The following is a 25,001-nucleotide window of genomic DNA, read 5'->3' as shown; positions in this document are numbered from 1 at the left end:
TTAGAATTTTACCTTGATTAAAGGATTTACAAATGGCTATTCAACCAACTTTGATTAAAGGATGTTAATTGTATCCCTTTTCCCATCGATACCTTTGCCATTCAATTTTAATTACTAAGAAAATAAAAAGGATAAAGAAAAGTGCTTTAAAAAGTGAAAAAGGAAAAGTTTAAAAGTTTAATATTTGACTTGATGCCTGGGCTTTCTCTCGGTTGTCCAATTTCAAGTTGTACTGCATTGATTCTCCACTGGACCAAGGTCCTTCCATAAACTCTACTGGATAATTGATATTCCATCTGCTCCTGCTTTAGAATTTTCTCTGGTTTCTCTCTAAACTATCATTGTTAACACAATTTCTACTCACATAACTCCTACAATTCCTGCTTCATTTCAATTTATCTTTCTCCGATTATATTAAAAGAGTTTTTCCTTTTAACTTGTGTCGTCTGTATTATACGAGCGGCCAAATCTCGCAAATTTCAACTTGAATAGCTAAAACATCTCAATTGCAGAACATTCTTGCATTTAGACATCCAAATGGCTTCGAGTATTGGTCAGTGGTTACTACAAGAAATGTGTGAGATCCGTGGAACACCTGATTCAATCACTTTCGAGTGCCCCAATAATCGTTTTGCTCTTGCTGGGATTATCTGATAAATATTTTCATGCCTAGAGACAATCAGTCAATCAGTTTAGATTTCCCCTTTGTTATCAATTTCTCAAACACCCACATGTATGTCTAGGCTGTTTCAAATTTCAAGGTGTTCTTGAGTTCTAAGCTCTACATGACAACTTAAATGTTCATATCATTCCTGGGTACATTCATTCAATCCTCCAATGGTATTCGGAAGTAAGCATATGCAAAACCAAATTGCAAGTTTACTTGCATATCCAGTACTCAGGGGATAGGATCATGCTTTCTCCTGCTCCTTCATGGTGCCTGATTTACTGCTTCTCCTCTTTGTTCTCATCCATGCTTCCCTGATTCTATCTCTAATTCTTGTGGGTGTGGTCGTAATTTTGATTGGCGCGCTGATCCTTTCTTTCCTTGTTATACTCTGGCTGCTTCTGTATGATCTCTATAAGCAGCTGTTCCTGGCGATGCAGTCCGTGAAGGGTGCAGTGTCCTGGTTGTTTTGGTTCCTACTGTTTAGTGGGTCCTCCTTGGTGAGTGCCGTGGTGGAATTTGTGGATACTGTCGTAGGCTTTGTTCATTCAGTGATCTCAGAGCACGGAGTATGGACAGACTATAACACTTCCAGCGATTGGTTCGGGGACTAAACCTGATCATGAGTGTCCTACACTCACTGAAATTAAGGTAAGGTGACTTCCGACTTTGAGTGATGGTTCAGTCCATTTTCCATGGAGGAAACTGTTTAGGAAGCTTCTGATATTATGTACATGCACTTTGAGCACGTTTTCTTACTCCAGTTCTTCATTAGAGATATGTGTGCTTTACTATTCTTTATCCTGCTTTCTAGTTTAAATTTCTGGCTGAAATTCACAGTTTCTCTAAACTTCCAATAAAATTTCAGTTTTCGTTTTTACCTTTCTTACTTTTAGAAAACTGAACTGACCTTGCAGCTAAGTTTTCATTTTCGTCTCTTCCATTATGTTTATGTTTTCGTGATTAACTAGACTTGCTTCATAATATGTTTTCTAGAACACATCTCTCTAGCTCTCTATCCTCTATTAAAGTGTTTTGTGTTGGATGCTAGAGGTTCGGTCAGCTGCAACAATGTGAAACCTAACATTTCAGGAATACATTTTGAGAACTATACGAATCTATAAATAAGAACAGAACTTGATCTTGATAAGTAGGAGATAATTGGTAATTGATTTTGATCTTGAACAGAACTTGATCTGTTATCCTCTTATATCATTGGTAATTGCTTATTACTAAACCAATGGCAAAATGCTATGGTTTTTTACATTCATGATCGTCATGTTCATGGTACAAGTAATCTCTCTTAGACATTTCAAATTTACAAGCAAAGTCAAGATTGAGATTATATTCAAATTTGTGTAATTGAAGTTTCAAGCACATTTATATGGTGAAGTGCCATGGTTTTTGTTTTCCAAATTTATCTTTTTTAGGTGAGAGTTCGCGTTTATGTCCTCTATCTATGAAAACCTTTTATGTGACATGCAAAACATCAAGTGTACATCATCTCAACCCAACTGTTTAAAGTTTGGGCTCTTTCAGTTGTAGGTTGCAATGTTATTCCAAGTTAGGCCCTCAGATCGAGGCATAGGCTTTGGTTCTTGAATAACTATGCTCTTATAAACTATAAATATACATTTCCTAGGATCATCTTCCAATCTATCACTAAATGGGCAAGTTTGGGATCCCTTCACCTAAAACCATAGGTGTATCTTAGAATAGTGGTGGCCAGGTGGAGTACAAGAGTCGGAATTTTGGTGAAGGTAGAGGAATATAGGTTTCATCATGATCTTAATATTGGGATATTGTTGTAGAAAGCTAGGAATATAATCTTGCTCTAGTAAAATGATCAACACAATAGAATAATCTTTCATAGAGTGTAAAATGTTAGGCAAGGATGAGGAAGTGACACAGTACGAGTGAAACTCTGATGATCCCTTCAAAGATGGAACACCTGTAAGCTCACTTGACAAGTGTGAACAAGTATCAAACATAAATGCAATAGTTGTCTCAAGGATAAGGACACATGTCCCAATCATATGAAATGAGACAAAAGGAAGAAAAAGCCTAAGGGAAGTTAAGATAGATGTGAATAGGTCAATCCTAGAAAGATGATTACCTAACCAGGCGGATAATGATTTCATTTATACTAGCAATAATTATATCCTGAGTTCCTGACTACTTTTGCTGGCTTTTCCTTTAACAGTTTGTATGTTAGCTTCAAATGGTCTTGTTCTCTTCTTGTTAGTTCTTGCAAATGAAATAAGTAGTCCAACAAAGTGGTGTAGATGAATTTCAATCTTTGAGGGTATGGTGTTTTTTAAACCACTTCTACACCTTTCTTTTGAAGGTCAATTCTGAGGCTTGGGACCTGGCAAGCTCTGAAAGTATGACCAAACTCACTAGCAACTGGGTTCAAATCTCTAGGGCACATTTCACGCTGCTTGCCTTAGATTTCCATGGTCTATCGCATTACAGATTCTAATAGTTGCATTTGACATCCAAACCATCAATATTTCCTTTGATGCTTTCAACCTGGAATTATGAATACACAACATTCAGCATATGATTTTCTAGTGAGCTTGAATCTCTTGATGCAAGGATTGCATCTTGCCAATAATATATACCCTTTGGATATATCTCTGCTATAATTTCTTGAGGTTGACTTAGATTAGCTTGCACAATATCAGATTTTTTAGAGAAAACTTAACGTGAACATACATTTTTCTCCACCTGTGGAAATTTTTTGCACCATGTCTACAGGTTATATGAGTTTTGCATGTAACCTGTAATGTTTGTTGCAGAATTTCCTCATGTTACATGTGCCACTCCAAGCTAGAAGACTTCTTGTTTTTAGTTTTGAGGTGTACTCTCTGTTGATCTGTTATCATGAGCAATGGACATTACATCATGGTGAATTGATAAATTCTTAATTGACAATAGATTCGTCTTGATGAACTCTTGAGAAACAGTTTTTTGATGTGTACTCCAACTGCTCGGCCTTATGTAATGAAAGATGAGAAGATTCAAGAAAATGATCTATTTTTTAATGTCCAACAATAGTAGTTGTGTGATTTTAATTTTTTGTCATCTGTGTCAACTCCCATACTCTGAACTTAGGGCTGGAGACTCTCTTGCATATCCTTTTTTATGGCTCTTTTATCTCTTCGTTGCTTTGAATCCACTCTGGGACAGCTGTTATCATTTTACAAGATGGTAGAATAACATTCTGATATCCACTGTAAGCCTAACTAAATTCTGTAATAACAATTTTGGGATGAAAACTACCCTAAAAATTTTAAACATTAGTTTTTAAAGTTTTAGAGCTAGGGAAAGAATTTGTCTCATGAAAGAGTAAAGACACTGAACTCCATGTGATAACTATCAATAACACAGACAGTTAAAGCTAATAGGTAAGCCAACTCCAAATCTGAAGATAACCAATCTGCTATGTAGCAGTATTCTTTCAAATAAATTGCACAATTCCAATTCACATGAATCATGTATAACTAATCTCCTATTTCAATCATTCTCCTCTGTAATAAAAAAAAGAAAACTTCTCCAAAAATAACTAATTTTTGATTCTTCACGAAACATTCCAAAGGTTCCTCTAAACTATCCATCTACGGTGTTTGCATGGCTTTATTTTTTCTAATTTCACAAATGACCAATAGATGAAACCTTATTTTTAATGCAAATAACTAAACCAGAATAAACTATATTATTATATCAAGCAAATGTGTCCTTACCTTATATTAATACTGGACAAAATTGTAAAAATATAGCTCCTATTAGCAGCTGATTACAAATAGTACATAAATTAGCTCTAGAAGAGCAAAACTCTGATCAAGGATGGTGAAACTACTCATGATTAGCTCACAAAGAACTAACAAAATGGGACAGTACTTACATCAAACGAGTAATATCACAGAGAAATAACCAGCATGGCACTTAGGACCCAGACAAAAAACTGAATATTGCAGTATCTGAGCAAGCCTGTTTTCCTTAGCTTCGTCATTCTTATCAATTGCTTTAGTAACTTCTGAACTTCTTTTTCGACATATTTGGTTCTGAAATCAACACATTTGCTAATCCACCACTTAGGATAGGTGTTAGTGGGGTAAAGTATAGATGCATCGTCCATATTCCCACTGTCCAAGGAACTGGCCACTAGAAGCTGAAGAATCCCAATGTCAGGAATACCATCACCACCAGGATCATGCTTATTAGCAGCCTAAAAATAATCTTTGTCCATTTTACTTGGAATAAAGCTGTTAAGAAATCTTGTATCTTTAGAGCCTATGTCATATGCAGCTCCAACACTTATCGATGATGATAGATCATGGAGTGTGACCTGAAACATTGGGTTAAAAAACTCTTATTCAGCACATGCAAAAAGACTATCAATTATTGTTCCTTAAGTGTGAGTGTCTGGAACAGTGGTTCCCCATCATCAAATTTTGTCACCTATTCATGACATTTGTTAACCTATTGGTATAGTGGAAAAGTGATCCTAAGCTAGCATGTGCATTTAAAATCAACCTGCTCTTTTCACATACATAGCATTGGAAGAGGTGTGGATAGGTTTAAATTCTGTCCTCAAGGGAGAGCCAAACTATTTTGGATCCACAACTTCTCTGTTTATATGTTGCTTGTGTCCGATTGGGAATTGATTATGCAATGAACTAAGTTAAAAGAAGCCAAATTGAACGAGATTGCAAGAATCCAAAAAATATAGAACAAAAGCATAGAATATAGTTACAGATCTGGAAATGAGACACAAAAAAGAACCTAGTGCTGAAATTCAGTGTTGATTACGCTGAAGTAAAATGTTGAGTGCTTCTATGACCTGTCTAGAAGATTATTTTGACAAAAGCCAGCATAAAAAATGGAGCAGGAGGCTACTGCGTTACAGGCCTGAAAATTTAGGAAATAGTGTCTAGATACTGGTGGCCACAGTAGTGTCCAAGGTTTTTTCGTTTGTCAAAATTTGGGAAATGTTTTCTCTATCCGTCTGTAACTTCTGGTCATCGTCAATGTTTAGATCTAAACCTGTAAACAGAAAAGGAGGGGAAAATGTTTTGGTGTATAGGAGCTTGCTTATGTCAAACCCTGTAGTGGGGTTTCCACCTCCACAATGGCAAAGATGAGTGGTAAACCATTGCACGTTCCCTTAGGAATAGAAGAAAATAAATAATGATGATGTTGAAACAACATTGATTACCTTAGATGTGAATCCCTAGCTTGAGTTCCACACCAAGTGTTTGATGAAGTCCTGCAAGTGTTAGTACATAACATGATAACAAATAAGAAACAAAATAACTTAAATTTGCAGATGACAACTTGATTGATAGTACCCTTATACTTCTTAGCTCAATTGCCTTTTGATTGCTTGATCCTTAGAATGTTTGGAGAGAATAGTTCTATTAGACTCCATTGCTAGGCATTTCCAAATCAGAGAGTGATGCAGGAGCATCCAGAGGTATAAGGGCAATCCTGTGTCACCCAAAAAAATGTACTTAGACTTAGTTTCTATTTCACGTGTTTTCATTTCTGGATACCCATTTGGGTCAAATAAAGGTTCCAACTCTCATAGTTCCACTATCAGTGTTCTAGGTTAGAGTATTTGAACACCTTGGGATACATGTAAATGCTAAAAAAATAGGAGTATGTAATTGAGCCATAATTTTGGTAAATTAGAGGGTGTAAATTGGCTAGATGAATGTAATTGTAACTTAGAGCATTCCAGAAAAAGAATCAGGTCAAAAGGCCCCACGGTTTGAAAGTTATCGCAGTTTTTCGATTTTTGGAGACCTCCCAAGAATGCTTCAAAGTCAGGTTAGGGGCATTAAATGACTTCGAACAAGGCCGAAAAATGGGGGACGAGCGAAGCTGGTCCATAGGGCTATAGAGCGCTTCGAGAGCTTTCCAGAAATGTAAACAGTTCGTCAATTGGAGCTACGGTTCAAAAGTTATGCCTCCCAGAAGTTCGGTTACCGTTTCTGGATTCTTCTAATTTTGTGCCGACTTCTAATGCAACTTCTAGAGCCTTCTATTTGGTCGGTGGATGCCAACTAGCACTTTCTAGAATGTATTCCTAATCCTTAACCCTTTGGGGTCTATTTAAGAACATTTCTGGCATTGTAAAAGGCAGTTCGGAGTGGAGTTTGAGAGAAGGTACTGGGAGAAGAATCTCCAGATTTATGCTATTGTAAGCCCATAGGGCATGTTTTGGAGTTTGTTTCTCTGCACTAAGTGTACTAGCATATTTTCACAATTAATAAAATTTTCCCTTTCTTGTTGTGTCCATTCTGTGCTTGGGTTGTGTCCCCATCAAGTGGTATCAGAGCTGGTTTTCATGAGTGTGTAGACAGAGCGCCGACTGTGAGGTAGTTTGCACCAGGACTGTGTGGTTGTGGGTTTGAGTTAAGAAGATGCCTCCACGAAGAGAGCATGGTGGAAGGGCCGGAGCTATTAATCCTGAGGAGGTTAGAGCCCTCCAAAGGCAGCTACAAGCGTTGTAGGAGGAGCTCTGTAGAGGACCAAATGTTACTGCAGGTGACAAAAGTGAGGACGACAATGAAGAAGACGAAATTGGACCAGAAGGGAAAGTTGACGGGGAAGTTCTGAATCAGGCAGAGGAGAGGCTTTTTAAGACCATTACTACGTTTGGGAAAAGACCTACAATTGATGTAGGTGTATTTTCAGAAAATCTGAAATTAGATGAGTTGATTGACTGGATCAATGAACTAGAAGAGTACTTTGAGTATGAGGATATCAGGGATCCAGATCAGGTTAAGTTTGCAAAGGCCAAACTGAAAGGACATGCCAAAATCTGGTGGCAAGAGGTTTAATTGGAAAGAAATAGAAGAGGAAAGCAGAAGATCACAGGGTGGGATCGCATGGTGGACAAACTAAAGAAACAGTTCATTCCTGTTGACTATGAGCTTGATTTGTTTAAGAAGATGCATGGGTTAAAGCAAGCAAGAAAATCAGTCTAGAAATATACAGAGGAGTTTTATCGACTTCTGATTAGAGCGGGGCATGCAAAAGCAAATAAGGAGAAGGTTGCTCGTTATATTAGTGGGTTGCGACCTAACATCCAGGAGGAATTAAGTCTGGTAAGAATGACCAGTGTTGAGGAGGCATACCAATTTGCCCTACGAGTTGAAGAGAAGCTAAATAAAAGGTTTGAAGAGAGACAAAGAGGGCGTGGTCAAGGAGGAAGGGGTAGTGGTAGGTCATCTGGAGGCCGAAATGAAACCCAAAAGAAAAATGAAGATGTGGGTACTAGCAGGAACCAGAGGAAAGAGGGTTTCAATCGCTCCCGTGATCAAGACTTTGGAAATCAGAGAGGAAGAGGTAGAGGACGTGGACAAGGAAGAGGAGGCTTCCGTGGTACCTGTTTCCATTGCAATGAAGAAGGTCATCGTGCCTTTGAATGCCCTTAACGACAAGGAAGGACAGATAGGAGAGCTAAGGGTCAAGCTAGGGTTGCTCATGTGGATGAGGATTCACAATCATCACATTCAGAGGATGCAGAAAGAGGAGAGACTTTAGTAAATGAAAGGGTCCTACTAAGTGGTGAGATTGAACCAAGACAAAGGAGTTTATTCCGTACCAAGTGCAAGTGTGAGGATAAATGTTGTGATGTGATCATTGATGGTGGTAGCACTGATAACTTGGTATTAGAAGAGATGGTCTCTAAGCTGAAGCTCAAGAGGGAGAAACACCCCCAGCCCTATCAGATTGCTTGGGTGAAAGATGATCATAAGGTCCTGGTAAGTGAACAATGTTTAGTGAAGTTCAAAATTGGGAGTTACCATGATGAAGTTCTTTGCGATGTTATTCCAATGGATGTTTGTCATCTATTGTTGGATAGACTGTGGCAGTTTGATAGGCATGAAGTACATGATGGTCATGCAAACACATACTCTCTAACAAAGGATGGAGTTCGCTACAAACTGAAGCCCATGAAAAAGGAAGGTGAAAAGGTATGTAGCAGTGCTAGGATTTGTCTTGTTGATGGAAGGAAGTTTTTAGATGGCATGAAACATCAGCGTATGTGCTATGCTTATATTCTTAGGAAAGATAAAGAAGGTAGTAGTGAAATACCACTTGAAGTTTCGGATTTACTAGGTGAGTTTGGAGATATCATCTCTGATAACTTCCTAGAAGGATTGCCACCAGTAAGGGAAATTAGTCATCAGATAGATTTAATCCCAAAAGCTAGTTTTCTAACAAGGCTGCTCACAGGATGACTCCTACTGAAATTGAGGAGCTAAATAGACAGGTTCAGAAGCTATTGAGGAAGGGCTTGATTCGGGAGAGCCTGAGTCCATGTGCAGTACTGGCACCAGAGAAGGATGGAGAGTGGAGGATGTGTACAGACTCTCGAGCTATAAATAGGATAACCATCAAGTATCGGTTTCCTTTGCCAAGAATGGATGATCTTATGGACTGCTTGAGTGGAGCTCAGTACTTCACAAAGATAGATCTCAAGAGTGGTTATCATCAGATACGGATATGAGAAGGAGATGAGTGGAAAACAGCCTTCAAGACCAAGGAGGGTCTTTATGAGTGGTTAGTCATGCCCTTTGGATTGACGAATGCCCCAAGCACCTTCATGCGGCTTATGAATGAGGTACTTAAGAAGTTCTTGGGAAAATTTGTTATTGTCTATTTGGATGATATTTTAATTTTCAGCAAGACTTTGGAAGAACATTTATTGCATATTCGTAGTGTCCTTGAAAGGATAAGGGAAGAGAAACTGTTAATTAATCTGAAGAAGTGTATCTTTGCAAAAAAGGAGTTAGTCTACTTGGGGTTTGTTATATCACCTGAAGGTCTCAAAATGGATCTAAAGAAGGTAAAAGCCATCTTGGAATGGCCTACTCCAAGGTCTGCTACTGAGGTAAGATCATTTCATGGTCTGGTTAGTTTTTACAGGAAGTTCATTAAGAATTTCAGTGACATATGTGCACCCCTGACTGACATAATAAGAGGGGATAGAAAAGAGTTCAAATGGACTACGGCAGCTGCGAGAAGTTTTGAAATGCTGAAGAAGAAGGTGACAGAACAACCTGTGTTGGCACTTCCAGATTTTAGAAAGGTGTTCCAGGTGGATTGTGATGCTAGTGGCAGCGCTATTGGGGCTGTATTAAGCCAAGAAGGTAAGCCTATTGCATATTTTAGTGAAAAATTGAATGATGCGAAAAAGAAGTATTTTGTTTATGATCAAGAGTTCTATGCAATAGTTCAGGCCTTAAAGAAATGGAGGCATTATTTATTGCCAAACGAATTTGTTTTATATACTGATCACCAGGCATTACAGTACCTAAATAGCCAAGGTAAATTGAATCAGAGGCATATGAAGTGGGTAGAGTTCTTGCAGAGCTATACATTTGTGTTGAAGCATAGAAGTGGAAAATCTAACAGGGTTGCAGATGCACTAAGTAGGAGACAGTTGTTGCTTACAGTAATGCAGATTGAAGTAGTTGGGTTTGATGAACTCAAGAATCTGTGCCATGAGGATCCTGATTTTGCTGAAGCGTGGAAAGCTTGTAAAGAGCCTGTTGCTATAGATAGAACCAAGTGGCTAGACTATTCGATTCAAGATGGTATGTTGTTCAAGGGCAGTCAATTGTGCATTCCATGGAGTTCCATGAGGGAAAATCTGATTAAGGAGAAACACAGTGGAGGGATGGCAGGACATTTTGGTCGAGATAAGACCATTGCCATTCTCAAAGAACATTATTTTTGGCCTCAAATGTCACAGGATGTAAAGAAGTTTGTACAGAATTGCCAGGTTTGTCAAGTGGCCAAGGGATTTAGTCACAATATTGGACTATATCAGCCATTGCCTGTTCCATCAAAGCCATGGGAGGACATAAGTATGGATTTTGTTCTTGGATTGCCGAGGACACAAAGGGGTAATGACTCAGTATTTGTGGTGGTTGATAGGTTCTCCAAAATGGCACATTTCATTACATGCCACAAAACTCATGATGTTGTCCATATTGCAAACTTGTTTTTCAGAGAGGTGGAAAGACTACATGGTCTCCCAAGGAGTATAGTTTCTGACAGAGATACTAAATTTGTGGGGTATTTCTGGAAAACATTGTAGAAGAAGTTGAGAACAGACTTGAAATTCAGTTCCACGCATCACCCGCAGACTGACGACCAAATAGAAGTCTGGGCAATTTGTTGAGATGTTTAGTTGGGGATAAGCCCAAGGGGTGGGATTTGATTCTACCACAAGCAGAGTTTGCTTACAATAACTCTATAAACAGGAGTACTGGTAGATCACCATTCCAAATTGTATATGGAAGTAGCCCAAGGACTGCATCAGAATTGAGGAAGATAGAGCAAGGGGAGAGGACAAGTGCTGAAGCTGAAGAATTTGCTGAACATATCAAGCATCTACATGAGGAGGTCCAGGCACACATTACCAAGATGAACCAACAGTATAAAGCTAGGGCTGATCAAAGGAGAAGACATAAGGAGTTCCAAGTAGGGGATCTAGTCATGGTACACTTAAGAAAAGAAAGATTTCCAGCCGGTACTTACAACAAGCTAAAGATGAAGAAATTTGGCCCCTGCAAAATTTTGAAGAAACATGACTCAGGAAATGCATATGAAGTAGAGTTGCCAGATGGAATTCACATTTCTCTTATTTTCAACATTGCAGACTTAACAAAGTATCATGATGATGGTGCAGATGAGGAGTTGATGTTAGAGCCATGTCCAATTCCTACTTCTAAGAAGGAGGAGATAGAGGAGATTCTGGATAGTTGTGTGGGTAGGAGTACCAGAAATAGGCAGTATGAAGAGTATCTAGTCAAGTGGAAAGGACGGTCGATAGAGGACTCAACTTGGATATCAGCAGCTGAGGTTTCCCATTTGGGATTTCCTCTACCATTCATAAAGTGACAGGGTCACTTTTCAATCTACTCTGGGTGTCTGATGCAGGAGCATCCAGAGGTATAAGGGCAATCCTGTGTCACCCAAAAAAATGTACTTAGACTTAGTTTCTGTTTCATGTGTTTTCATTTCTAGATACCCATTTGGGTCAAATAAAAGTTCCAACTCTCACAGTTCCACTATCAGTGTTCTAGGTTAGAGTATTTGAACACCTTGGGATACGTGTAAATGCCGAAAAAATAGGAGTATGTAATTGAGCCATAATTTTGATAAATTAGAGGGTGTAAATTGGCCAGATGAATGTAATTGTAATTTAGAGCATTCCAGAAAAATAATCAAGTCAAAAGGCCCCATGGTTTGAAAGTTATCACAGTTTTTCGATTTTTGGAGACCTCCTAAGAATGCTTCAAAGTCAGGTTAGGGGCATTAAATGACCTCGAACAGAGCCGAAAAATGGGGGACGAGCGAAGCTGGTTCATAGGGCTATAGAGCGCTTCGAGAGCTTTCCGAAAATGTAAACGGTTCGTCAATCGAAGCTACGGTTCAAAAGTTATGCCTCCCAGAAGTTCGGTTACCGTTTCTGGATTCTTCTAATTTTGTGCCGACTTCTAATGCGACTTCTGGAGCCTTCTATTTGGTCGGTGGATGCCAACTAGCACTTTTTAGAATGTATTCCTAATCCTTAACCCTTCGGGGTCTATTTAAGAACATTTCTGGCATTGTAAAAGGCAGTTCGGAGTGGAGTTTGAGAGAAGGTACTGGGAGAAGAATTTATCTCTAGATTTATGCTATTGTAAGCCCATAGGGCATGTTTTGGAGTTTGTTTCTCTGCACTAAGTGTACTAGCATATTTTCACAGTTAATAAAATTTTCCCTTTCCTGTTTCTGTTGTGTCCATTCTGTGCTTGGGTTGTGTCCCCATCAGAGAGGGAGTCAACTTTATATGTGATGTAAACCTTTTTGCAAACATTATCTAAGAGAGGCCGACAACAAGGTTACAACTGTTAAGGGCCTGAAGCCTGTTGTGAGGTTTTCACACAATCACCCCAAAACTTTGGGGACCCCCTTTTTCGGGCAAGCCTTTGCATTTTTCGCGTAGTATAAATTTTTCTTTCACCTTAGCAAAATTTTGGAGTTGTCTAGAGGTTTTTGAATTGACAACTTTTACACCTTGGACATCTTGATCTCTAGGCGGGGATTTGGTTTGTTTTCATCTAGTCGAAACTTGATTTTCCAAAACATGTGATTTTGTCCTTAGGCCAAATAGGTTTCAACAACAATTTTTTTTATGGGTAAAATAATATCTGGCAGGATAAAATTGCAAATTTTTGGACTTAGATGGATTTTTGAAATTTTGATATAATTGTATAAGAGTGAGCATTTTCAAAATGAATCTTAGATTTGGTCGTTTTGTAAAATCTTGAATTTTTTCAGTGAAAAGAAATTTTGATAGTGAAATTGGATTTAGAGTTTAAATTTCAAGTACCAGGAAAAGGATTTATTTTGTTAAAAATTGAAATTGTATTGCAAAATTGAAATTGGATTAAATTGCAAAATCTCATTAATTTGGTTGAATTTTGCCTAGAGGATTTTAGAAATGTAAAAGAAAAATTGGTAATTTGAAATTGAAAATTGACTTTGGCTTGCTAGATTCGATTTTAATGATATTTTAATTACCAAAATGTTAAATGAAAATTTTGACATCTCCTAGGCTCACCTTGTTTCTATTTTGTAATTCTGGATCAAACTGACAATTAAATGGGCCAATTTTTGCTATAGGGCTTAGTTATTATAATGTTTCATTTAAATCTGGGCCATCTTTGGAGATCTAACTTAAAATTCGTTTCCCTCTAGGCAGGTCGGTCCACTCTGGAGATCAACTGGAGGATATAAGAAGGGGCTTCCCCCCTCTTATTTCCTCATTCATTCTTTCCACCTCTTGCAAGATTGAGCGATTTTCTTCTAAAGAGGCGAATTTCCAGCTAAGGTGATTTTTGGGGTCTGATTTTACATTTCTTGGCAGTGATTTCTTCCTTCAAATTGGGTGATTTCTTCCCTAAGGCGATTTGGAGGAGCAGATCTGATTTTTCCAAGTTGGGTGATTTCTACCCTAGGTCGAATTTGTGAGGGAAAGCCTGATTTTTGCGAGATTGGCAGCAATTTTGAAGTCTGATTTTTCCTCCTGGGCTGCGATTTTCTTCCTCCAGCTATGGTGATTTTATTTGGTGAAGAGGCAAAGTGATTTAAGGTCTGATTTTTTGCATTTGAAGGCGAATTTGGGAAGTCGAAATCCTGATTTAGGGCAGATTTTCACAAGGTTGGTGAATTTTGATTTTCACTAGGGCATCATATTTTGGAGGAGGGACTGAATTTTCTGAGATCAGATCTGAATTTGAAGAGACCCGATTATTGGTAAAGGCATAATTAAGGTAAAATTCTCATTCATTTTTAGATGTGAATATTGGTTTTAAAGGCAAATTTTATTCCTTGTTCTTGCTTGGTTCGTTTCCCTTATCTTCTTCTTGCACTACTCATCCACGACTTCATTTCCATTGATAGGCTAAAGTTGGGAGATTTAAGTGTAGATTTCATGATAGGACACTTGGAGAGGCAGAAATAAGTTAGGCCACCTTAGGATTGAAGTTGGGAGATACAAGTGTAGTCCATCCTAAGGTAACGAAGAGGTAGAAATAAGTGGTAGTCCCACCCCTAGGATTGAAGTTTGGAGATTGATAAGTGTAGAGATAGGATTTGGAGAGGCAGAAATAAACTAGATTCCAGCAATAGAAAGAAGTTTGGAGATTGATAAGTGTAGTTCATATCATTTAGAACGAAGGGGCAGAAATAAGTGTTTAGGATGGTAGATGTTAGTACAAGCAAGAACCCAAAGGGAATGAATACCAAAAAAGAAAAGGAAAACATGATGTCTAAGACCACCTTCTTCTCGAAAGTGAGGCGAGTAAGTGACACCAACAACCGGCACAGTGAACATGGTACAGTTGAAAGGCATGACAGTGGTAATGATGGATTAGGCTTCCAAGTTCTTTCAGGATAATCAGGATGCTTACTTCATTCATCTAAAGCAGAATTGGTTACACGAAGGCAAGAAGGGAGTTGCCAAGTCGTCAAAGCTCACCAAGTCGGATTTCAAATCAGAGTATGGCGACCTTATTGTGCTTCTCAGCCGGATCATGGGCATGGCTCAAGATATGCAATTCAGATTTGGATGTACTATTTTATTGATGAAATTGAAAATGGAAAGAGAAAATTTGATTGGGCTAGAATCATAAGTGAAAATTTAGAGTTGCAACTTAGGACAATGCAAAATCAAAAACAATTCTACATAGGATCCTATCTTTTCTATTTGATTGCGAGACTTTATGAAAATCCTAGACTTAAAGCCTTAGGAATGATTGGCAATGGGTTGGGGCAATGTTTGGTGCATGAGTGCTATCCACAGCTTCATTTGCACAACACCAAAGACTATAAGATGTTTTATGATGCCTTTTCCATGAAGACGATAAGGATATTAGAAGGGACACCTGCTAGGAGGCTCTCATCGGAAGTGGAAGCAAAAGTTAAGAAGTATGGGAGTTGGTCCATCCAATTTTCGCAATTCATGCATATTATAGTAGTAAGAACTACAGTTTGTCCCAAGAGATTTCCAAGGTACCCACCCGACAAGATAGTTTTGATGGAGTTGACTAGGCAACTTGAGCATTATGACAAGATGATGAAACTTAAAGGTGAGACATGGATTACCTTCTCATTTGGAATAGACAACGATACTTGCCCCAATTTTGTTGCATTTGCAGCTGCAGAGGAGTTAGAATGGTATAGAGAAAGACAAGGATTCGATCCTAATGGTCTTATTAAGGCATCACACGAAAACACATTCAAACATATTCCTACTATAGAAGATTTTTGGGCCAATGCATAGGATGACTTTCACTTGAGAAAGCTCTAGCTTTCTCAAGATTGTTAGTGGGCATGATGAGGGCAATCAGATGGAGAGGCCTTGATATTCTCGATCAACTGGAAGATGATGAAAATGTGCTAAGAGAACATTATGATACAGTGGATGTAATGGAGTTGGGTCCAGTGGATTGGGATGATCATCAGGATCCTTAGAGGCAGTTACAAAGACAACTGATCTACACACTGAGTCATGGTATAATGAGAAGTTAAGGCAATTATAAAGTCAGAAGGTACACCTTACTTATGTGAAGATGAAACCGGAGAAAGAAGGTCCAATGGAGTCAATCAGACAGAAAGGTGGGGGCAATAGACATCAACAAAGAGCAATTAAGAGCAAGAAGAGAAATTTGGAGGTTGAGAAAAGTAAAGAACATCAGGAGCCTCCAACAAAGAGACAGAATGCGGCATCGTCAAGGGAGAGCATAATTGAGGCTAGGAGCTAAGGGGTTAATACAAGTGGACAAAGGGTCTTGGTGGAGGTGAGCTCTGATCTAGAATCCAGTGGTTTCAGCGACAGTACCGAATACTCTCCTCTCTTGGAGAACCAACACGAAGATAGTGTGGCAGTCACTAGTGAAGAAAATGATACACCAATTGATATTGAGGAAGTAAGCCAAGCGCCTGAGGCTGTTGTTGATGCTTTGCTAGTCAAACCGAATCTTGATTTGGGGAGATGCACTGCACCACTATGGTGAGGGCAAATGCTTATGCCAAGAGGCGAGGTGGTGATTGTCCGAATAGTTGAAGATATTCAAGGGTTACTGGAAAAGGAAGATAGTGAGAAATAGAAACAAATTGCAAAAATGATGGCAAAGGTAATCAGGAGCGATGATGAGGGTCACCAAAAAGTTCTGATTGCTATACCAAAGGTTAGCAAGGCAGTGGATGAGATTGTAGCCTAGGAGTATGAGATAGTAGAGCACAACTTGGGAAGAATCACGGATGATATGGAATGTGAGGAGATCCAGGAAGGCATGGTTTCAATTAGAGAAAGGTTGAGGAAGGCGAATAAGAGGATTGTAAAGTTGGAGGCTGAAAACAAGTATTGGAGAGATTGCCAGCCTATCCAACAATTGCATTAGGCAGCCCTTCCACAAGACAACGTGAGCAACATAGAAGAGATATTGGCTCAGCTGCATGAAGTCAAAGAGTGGATCAGTGATATAATTCAAGATGGGCAAAATTTCTTGCCTTCCTTTATCTCGACACTCAAGTCGTTGATGGCTATTAGAGACAAATTTAAAACATTTGAAGGGGAGTGGAAGGATTTCCTTCCAGTCAAGGACTTAGCCATTCCCAGGCTATGGGCATTTATTAGGCTACCGGAGAGATATTTGGAGAGAACCAAGTTGCTGGATGGAGGAATGAGTACGGTGGAGTCTTGGTATGTTGCCTTGACCATTAGATTGAGGATACTTGAGGAGATACAAAATGAGATTGCACAACATAGCCCAGGCGTTGACACTTCCATTTCAACCATGTTGGGCAATGTTGGGGTTGCACTTGATTTTTAAGATATCAAAGAGGAGAGCATCAATGAGACAGAGTTTGGATCGAGATTGGATGAGTTGAGGAAGGTTTCCATCAAGAAGAAACATTTGGGCACCCTTGCCTCCCTCAATGCCTTTATCGGATATGCGAAAGAATATGAGAAGGATCATGAGAAAACACTACAAGCAGCGAGCAACATGATGAATTCAATTGAGCTCAAGATGAAGCACATGACTTGCCCTCTCATGAAGGAAGTTAACGACAGGCTAGCCAAGTTCATTGCCTTGGCTAAAATGATGAAAGAAAAGTGTAGAATTATATTAGAGGATCATTTGATGTAAGCCCAAGTGACAAATTCTCCTTCTTCTTAGGTAAGATAGGTGTCTGATTCTGATTGGCTACCATTTTGGTGCCTTCTCATTGGTTGCCACTTTTTCTTTTTTTCATTGGTCCATTGATGAGGTGGTGTCTTCTCATTGGCTGATGGGGTGGCAAGCCTAAGTAGGGTTTCTGAGATTTGATCTGGATCATTGATTTTGCCTCTTAATCTCTACCGTTGGTTGTAATTTTGGCCCCTATATAAGGCCATTTTCTCTCATTTGTAAAGGGTTGAAGAAAATTGTTGCTTAAAATAATACCAAAATTGCTTCTGTATCATTGTTGTGTCTTGCATGGTGATTAAGAACACTTGGTGTTATTGCATGGTTTCTACTTCCAAGGGTTGAAGAAAATTGTTTGTTAAGATAATACCAAAATTGCTTCTCTTATCATTGTTGTGACTTGCGTGGTGATAAAAACACTTGGTGTTATTGCATGGTTTCTACTTCCAATAGTTAGAGTTCAATTCCATTGAAGTTGTTAAAGTAGATTTTATTTCAAGAAAGTTGTTGAGTAAGAGTAAGAATAGATGGATAGTTGTGTGGTGATATTAGTGGATATTTGATAGGGATCCGTAAACTAGGCCACTAGCATCCTAGTGGCTTGTTGGAAGCCTTGCGTGGTAATCTAGTCTTTTTTCCCTTGAATCATTGCATCTATGGAGGTAGAGCCACTGGTAAGTTTTCATCAGATTTGATCCCCGTCCATTTTCTAATCTTTCCATTCATAGGAGTAGAGGTAAAACAACGAGTAGTGTAGTAGTTGGAATTCATTCTTGGAGAAAGTTAGAAAATCAAAGCATTGCTGGTGGACATTCCCTCCATCATCACCATCAACATCATTTGGCGCTAGTATACATTGCAAAGCTAGATTCAAGACCATCACAGCAAAAGTCCAAGTTATCTTCGAATGAATAACGTAAGCCCGCCTACATGATTAACTAGCAAATTACATTAATATAACTGAGTTAGTATCCACAGGTGTAAGGAACCTTGGAGTTTTCCTCATGTTCTTCATGAGTATTTACTTTTCAAGAGAGGGGTTGAGTGTTTGATATTCCATATCAAATATTCACTTGCTATATGTTATGTAGTGGTACAAAATTGACATCAACAAAATCGAAATTCAAGGATCTGAATTTGGAGCCAAATTGAGAAGATATCAACATTGGGTGCCCAATTTAGTTGCACAAAGGGCTAGACACTAGGTGGCACGACCAAGATTGTCAATCTAACCTAGGACAAGCTTGCTTGTACAAGATGAGGCAAACCACCAAAGTGGGTGTTAAACAGAACATGAAATTATTACTGGGAAGATAGCTTACGATGTTACACGTACAAGCTAACCTACATAGAAAGCATGGGAGTAATGACTTCTCTAGAGAAGCCAGTGAAAATTTTTATTGTCGTTGAAACGCATCTGTTTTCATTTCAACCAAAATGTATCAAAATATTTCAACAAAAAAAATGGATCAAAGCTTAGATGATAAATTTGACAACTCTTACCATAATAAATAAATCCAAACACAATATTCAACTAGTCAAAAATACTTTTGTTGAGCATGCCAACTTGGATGGAAGAAAGCAATCTCAAACCAGTACAATAGGGGATAATAATTGAATAAATAGTGCAAGAACTCGACTTGAGCATAGTCCAAAGTTCCAAACACAATTTAGCCTCAGCAAGAAAATAGTTAACACCACCAAGAAGATTGTGATGAATTAACAAAGAATGGAAAAACAACTTTTGGCTTTGAGGAAATCAAACATCCACTGGGTCATTAAGGCCCCATAGAGAATTTACTTTGCAGAACTAGCATTGAAGACAACTAATAAATGTATCTAGTAGTAGCATCCAATGACTTTTACCTACCAATCTACTAAAAACAATTCCATTCATCCTCTTTAGCACATACAATTTATTGATGAGATGATCGCAAGTCAGCATTCACTCCTCCCTTTGAATACTTTCCAATTCTGTTAGCTCTTTTGAATACCAGGATCTAGCAAACTATCCTCCAAACAAGCTAAAGGTGCATCTTTATGCCAAAAACTCCACCAGACAGATTTGAAAGCAAGAACATGGCCATTTTACAAAAAAAAAGGAACCTCGTGACCGGTGGTTAAGTCTATAACAATGACCTAAGCCTTCCAAAATTGAAAATAGGTAAGCCAAAGGATCTCACCTTAAAATCACTAATAGAATGTTCCAAATATGCAACACAAACCATCTAGGTTTTTTTTCATGTTTTATTTATAAGATTATGTTGATTCAATAGTTTCCAAGGGCCATTTCCACCAGATTCCCTAATCAATAATTTCAAAACAAGAGTTACTCACAAAAAAGAGTTTTAAGGCCCATTCTCCCTAGTTCTCTTGGTTTAGTATATAGTTTCCATACAACTGCATGCCGTATTTTATTATATTTTCCATCTAAACGTAATTATTTTAATGACCCTATTCATTTGACTCGTGTGAGGACCAAACTGGTGTAGCGTTAGCCCAGCACAGTCCAAATCAATGAACTTAAACAACTACGGCAAACAGACATGGGGGAAATTTATGTAGCAAAAAATAATGTGAAACACATTCTTAGTAGCATTGAAACCAGAAATAGCTAGATATGACTTATATTTCAGATAGGAAGCTTACATGGGCTTTTGTCTCCTCCTCGCCAAAAACTCCCCCTGTAACTACATTTCCTATTCTACTTAGAATACTCCTTTCCTTAGGAGACACCCCTCCAAACAGAACCCTTAACTCTCTTTCTTTTAATTTTTAATTTTTTATCAATCACGTACAATTGTTCCTCAAAAGATTGGTTATTGAAGATCTTTCTAAACTTTGCAAACACAATTACAGTTGTCTTCTACTTCTAAGGAGTTGGTGGTCAACCTCCTGATTTTCAAATCTGTTTCAATCATTCTCCCCTTCTTTTAAAAATTTGAAGCTCATAGATCAAAGCATACTTACATGAACAAACTTCAACAAATTAAAACACTAGGGATTTTAACAGCCTTACATTTTTTGGTGATGTAGGTTTTCTTTTTATCCCAGGATGCTACTGCAACAAACATCCACAAAAGAGTATGGAATAAATGATAGAGACATCCTCCTGATTTGAAGAACCAAGCCACAGCATTCCATTTCACCAGATTAGATATCTCTGCAAAGAATCATATTTTTCCTTCTTTTTTTCCAACCTCTGACCTTTTTACCAACACCAGTCTCATATCCTATCAAATCTTTGCATGAGCATACAGACTTAGTGAATGAAAAATAGGCAGAAAAAAGAGAAATGGAGGAAACCAAACACTTTCAATAATCAACAAAAGTAAAGACTTAATCATAACCATAAAAAATCAAAAATCAAAAACACTTAGAGAAGTGAAGAAAAATAATGAAGCAGTAAGAAGGAGAACAATAAAGGAGGTTTTTTTTGTCTTCCAAACCAAAACTGCACCCTTTGTTCCTCCTCTCCCTCAGCTTTTTCCTTATAACATATCCTATCTTCATGAAATGCATATCATTTATGCTAATTATATATTTGCATGGATATTATCTTGAATATCCTTTATTTGTGTGATCATCTCTAAAATCATTCATCTGTTTCTGCATCAACACATTCTGAGAATATTTGTGGTTTTGAAGTATATATTTTGAATACCTTGCTTTTTTCAGTTTGATTTTATAAATTGTAGCCTTATTCATTATCCTGGTGGAGGTAGGCTGTAGGTGTCAATTGCCTGTTATTGATTGTGTTTTTTTTTATCGGTAATATTATTTGTATTATATTTATATTAAAGAGAGATTACAATATATCGGTATGGCCATATACCTTACTGCCATAAATCTAGCCATCCCATGGCCATACATTTGACATTACAAAAAGTCAAAGTATTAACAGTCTGCCAAAAGCCTAAACCATAAAAAAGCAGAGACAAATAGGACCAAAGATTCCCGCATGCAAACACTGTTGTCTCCACCATCATCTATTGCTACTCAAACCAGCGAGCTGCTTCCTCATGTGTAAACGTTGGCATTGAGCGATCATCCATCACTGAAATCCCCTGCCTCACCCGACGACGCTTACAACTGCCATCCCCTTGTTCTTCAACCAATGAGGCATCCACCCAGACTCCCTTTGATGTGGAAGCTCTCCCCTCTTGCTGATTCTTCTCCATGAGTTGGTGACGCAATGGTTGCCTTGGAGCGAGCTTGCTCTTTTTCGGTGTAGCCTTCATGAAGCCTCACTTGCTTTCGGTTGACACTCAAATTTGCCCAAGCAGAAAATCCACAATCTTTCTCCAACCCTGCTCTGCCTTTGGGAGATGCACTCCTTGTGGGTTTGCAGAGGACCACACTACCAATGGCTGGACAAATGATTCACCACCACCAACTAGCCTCCAAGGCTCCTCTCCGATCTCTATACCCACATCCAAGACAACATGTTCAATAATAACATCCAGCCCCAAAAACCACTGCATATCCACACAAGCAGCAACTACACGGCAAACCTCCTCCTTTGTTTCCCCCACCAATAGTGCCAACATCGAAAATAGAGATGCCATGTCTAGGTTCGATTGTTGCTTCCAATATGTATCTAGGTACTCCGGCCCAAACATTTGCTAAACTCCCTCCAAGAAATCCGGATCATCAAACACAAATATGTTCTTAAGGCACCGAATAGTGATTTTGCCCTCGTAAGTCAGCGTCTAATTCTTAGAGCCTAAAGCAATATTAGCCTCCATTTCTATTGCCTTTGAAAAATGCTGAGTTTGGCTTGTCTTCTATCTAAATTAATTGTGCTTGGAACTCTTTGGAAACAAGCTAACATTGGAGTAACGAGAAATGATTTCACCCAAGCTGACACGCACGGAGGATTGGGATCTCTACATGTTGTAAAATGATAAATGCCATTAGGGGAAGGAGTCATGATGCTTTCCCTGAAAAAATCGGCCAAGATGTAAATGTTTTAATTTTTGATGTTAGCCAAGGCAAAAAAAAAAATTCTCTCTTTAATCTAATACAAGGTGTCGCAAGCCCTCAAAAATTTCATTCTGAGAACCCATTACTGCATTTGCGCCCATGTTAGCCAACATGTCCGCCACCCTGTTCGCTTCTCAGAATGTACGGAAAACCTTGAAGTCTTCAAATTCCATTAGTAAACCTTTGATTTGCTGAACATATTTATTAAGGTGCCAAGCCTACATCTTCCCTTTCTTAATGCCATTTATGATAATCTCTAAGTCCCCTTCCAAATGGACTCTTCTAATGCCTAGTTTGGTTCCTAAGACAAGAGTCTCTTTAGCTACAAAACATTCAGCCACATTATTTGTGCCATTATGCAGACGTTTTTCCATGAAGGCGAGATTATTGCCCTTGTAGTCTCTTGGTACGCCCCGAGATCCCTGGGTTTCCCCTAGCCGCCTTGTCGAAGTTAATTTTAACCCATCCTTCCTCTGGTGGTGTCCAGCAAACCTTTCCCCTTTTTTGAATAGGATTAACCCTACCAAGCCCATGAATGGGCCGCCTATTATTGCTTGTTATGGATGGTAGAAAGCGGTAATTTTATTTCTATATTTTAGGTCATTTAATAGAAAGGAATTAAAAATTTCCTTAAAATATGGGATGTAATGCTTGCAACTCTTGGGAGTAATGCATGCTGCAGGGTGCATTTCTTTGGGGACAAGATTCTCTATGCATGATATGAAAATAACAATTCCACTTTGAACAAAATGAGATCTCACAAATTCAGAAGCATTTCCCCACCCGCCACCACATAGAATAGAAGTTTCGTAGGCAAATTTTTAAGAAAATTTACCTCCGAATTGATGTACTTCACTCAGGCAATCACTAAGTTTGATGCAATTTTTATCCATGGCTACTCTTAGTGTTCATTAGCTCCTTAGAGCACACACTTTGCATAGTTGCACCTTGTGTGACATTAATACAAGCAACAGGCAAATAAAAACTCAGGAATATATAGTTGTCTGTACAACATAAAAACTGATTTACAATCGGTTTTCTTTCTTTTTAGTCCTGGATTTCTGCATTGCCAATTTCTTAAAAAATAGGAATAGATGGTAGTAAATTGCGCCTAGAAGAAAAGACATTTCTTTTTGTTCTTAGATGTTTTTTATATTCATCTATTTTGCAACAGTTATCAAGTGGGAAGATTTCCATTTCATCATCTTTGTGAGCCAATTAACATGAATCATACTGTTCTCAACTGGATAAAATGGTTCAATTTGATATCCTTTGTTCCAACTAGGTTTTTCCAAGCTGTTCTTGACTTTGACTGATAATTTTTAGTTTTTCTAAAATATGTCTATGTAGAGATAACTCATCATGCTTATTATCTTAGAAGTTGATTGTCATTAAAAAGAATACTGAGTTGCATTTCCCCAAGGATAAAATTATTAATAAGCACTGACCTCTTTTCGACAGTTTGTTAGAAATGCTCTTTGTCACATTTAGGAGTCATGCGTCCTTGCTTCTTTTAAAGTAATTTGTTTGAAAGTGATCCTCTATTTTTCTTTGTCAGTTTAGAGTATGCATCAAACATGAATACATCAATGATAGATTGATTTGATTGGCATTGAACTCTTAATTGATATTATGTTTACCAATGCTCATTGTCACATTGAGAAGCCATGCATAATTGCTCTTTTTAGACGAATGCATTCAAAAGTGATCCTTTATTTTTCTGCCAGTTCAGAATATCCATCAAACATAAATACGTCATAGTAGTCAGGATGCTGCTACATGTTTTTAAGAATTGATTATTGTTCAAACTTATCTTTGTAGGAGGGAGTGATACCTTAGATTGAATTGTTCTCATACTATATGGGTTCACCAAAGCCAATCGGGTAGCAATATTTATTTTTTGTTATTTTGAAGAGCCTTCGTTCAGGGCTTCCTTCTTTTTGCAAGCCAAATTTTCTTCACTTTCAGTTAGAAGAGAATTTTAATTTTTCTTTTCGTGTTTTCAGACTATTTCCGGCATTTCTGTCCATAATTCTTATTATTCGGCTTTTGTTCTCGATGCTTTCATGCATATTACATGGCACAGCCCTGTTTTTTGAAATTTCAGTAAGAAATAAAATAATCAGCTGTTTTTATCTGCATTTTTTTTAACAGATATTCTTCTTGGCAGCCTAAGGTTGTATGTAGCATCCACAATGTGGCTGCATTTTTCTTCATCCAGAATGTTCGGAGGTAGACTATATACACACTATCCAATTTGGTGGATATGGAGTTTTCTGCTGGATTTTCAGAAAAATAGACTAATTCACAAATTCATTCTTTATGCATTTTTGACAAATGCCAAAAATGTTTCTTTATTCTTTACATCATTACCTATGTAAAAACAAGAGCTGCAGGGCAGGGCAGCCAAGTTCCTTCCAAAAATTGGAAGAACTATTTTGGTTTTATAAGATTTTGATTTTGTTTGATTTGCTTTTGGAAAAAGCCAAAAATTGGAAGAATTATTTTGGTTTTATAAGATTTTGATGTTGTTTTCTTTTGGGAAAAAAGGAATGATAACGAATCAATTCTAGTACAAA

The 25,001-nt window shown here is 38.1% G+C and overlaps 1 long non-coding RNA gene across 2 annotated transcripts; it reads left to right on the top strand.

Annotated features, from left to right (window-relative positions):
- Positions 1-203: 203 nt before the first annotated feature.
- Positions 204-25,001, top strand: LOC149551605 (uncharacterized). 2 transcript variants are annotated; one of them, XR_016352779.1, is made up of 3 exons: positions 204-1,318; positions 13,442-14,016; positions 24,593-25,001. It is a non-coding gene; the product is annotated as an uncharacterized LOC149551605 (long non-coding RNA). The 2 variants fall into 2 exon arrangements; XR_016352778.1 differs by having other exon boundaries at positions 24,577-25,001.

Source organism: Cupressus sempervirens, chromosome 6 (assembly GCF_028749045.1).
Source record: "Cupressus sempervirens isolate cs-2001-9-10 chromosome 6, ASM2874904v1, whole genome shotgun sequence".
Lineage (NCBI taxonomy): Eukaryota > Viridiplantae > Streptophyta > Pinopsida > Cupressales > Cupressaceae > Cupressus > Cupressus sempervirens.
Note: the sequence above shows the minus strand (reverse complement) of the source record. Positions and strands in the feature narration are given on the sequence as shown.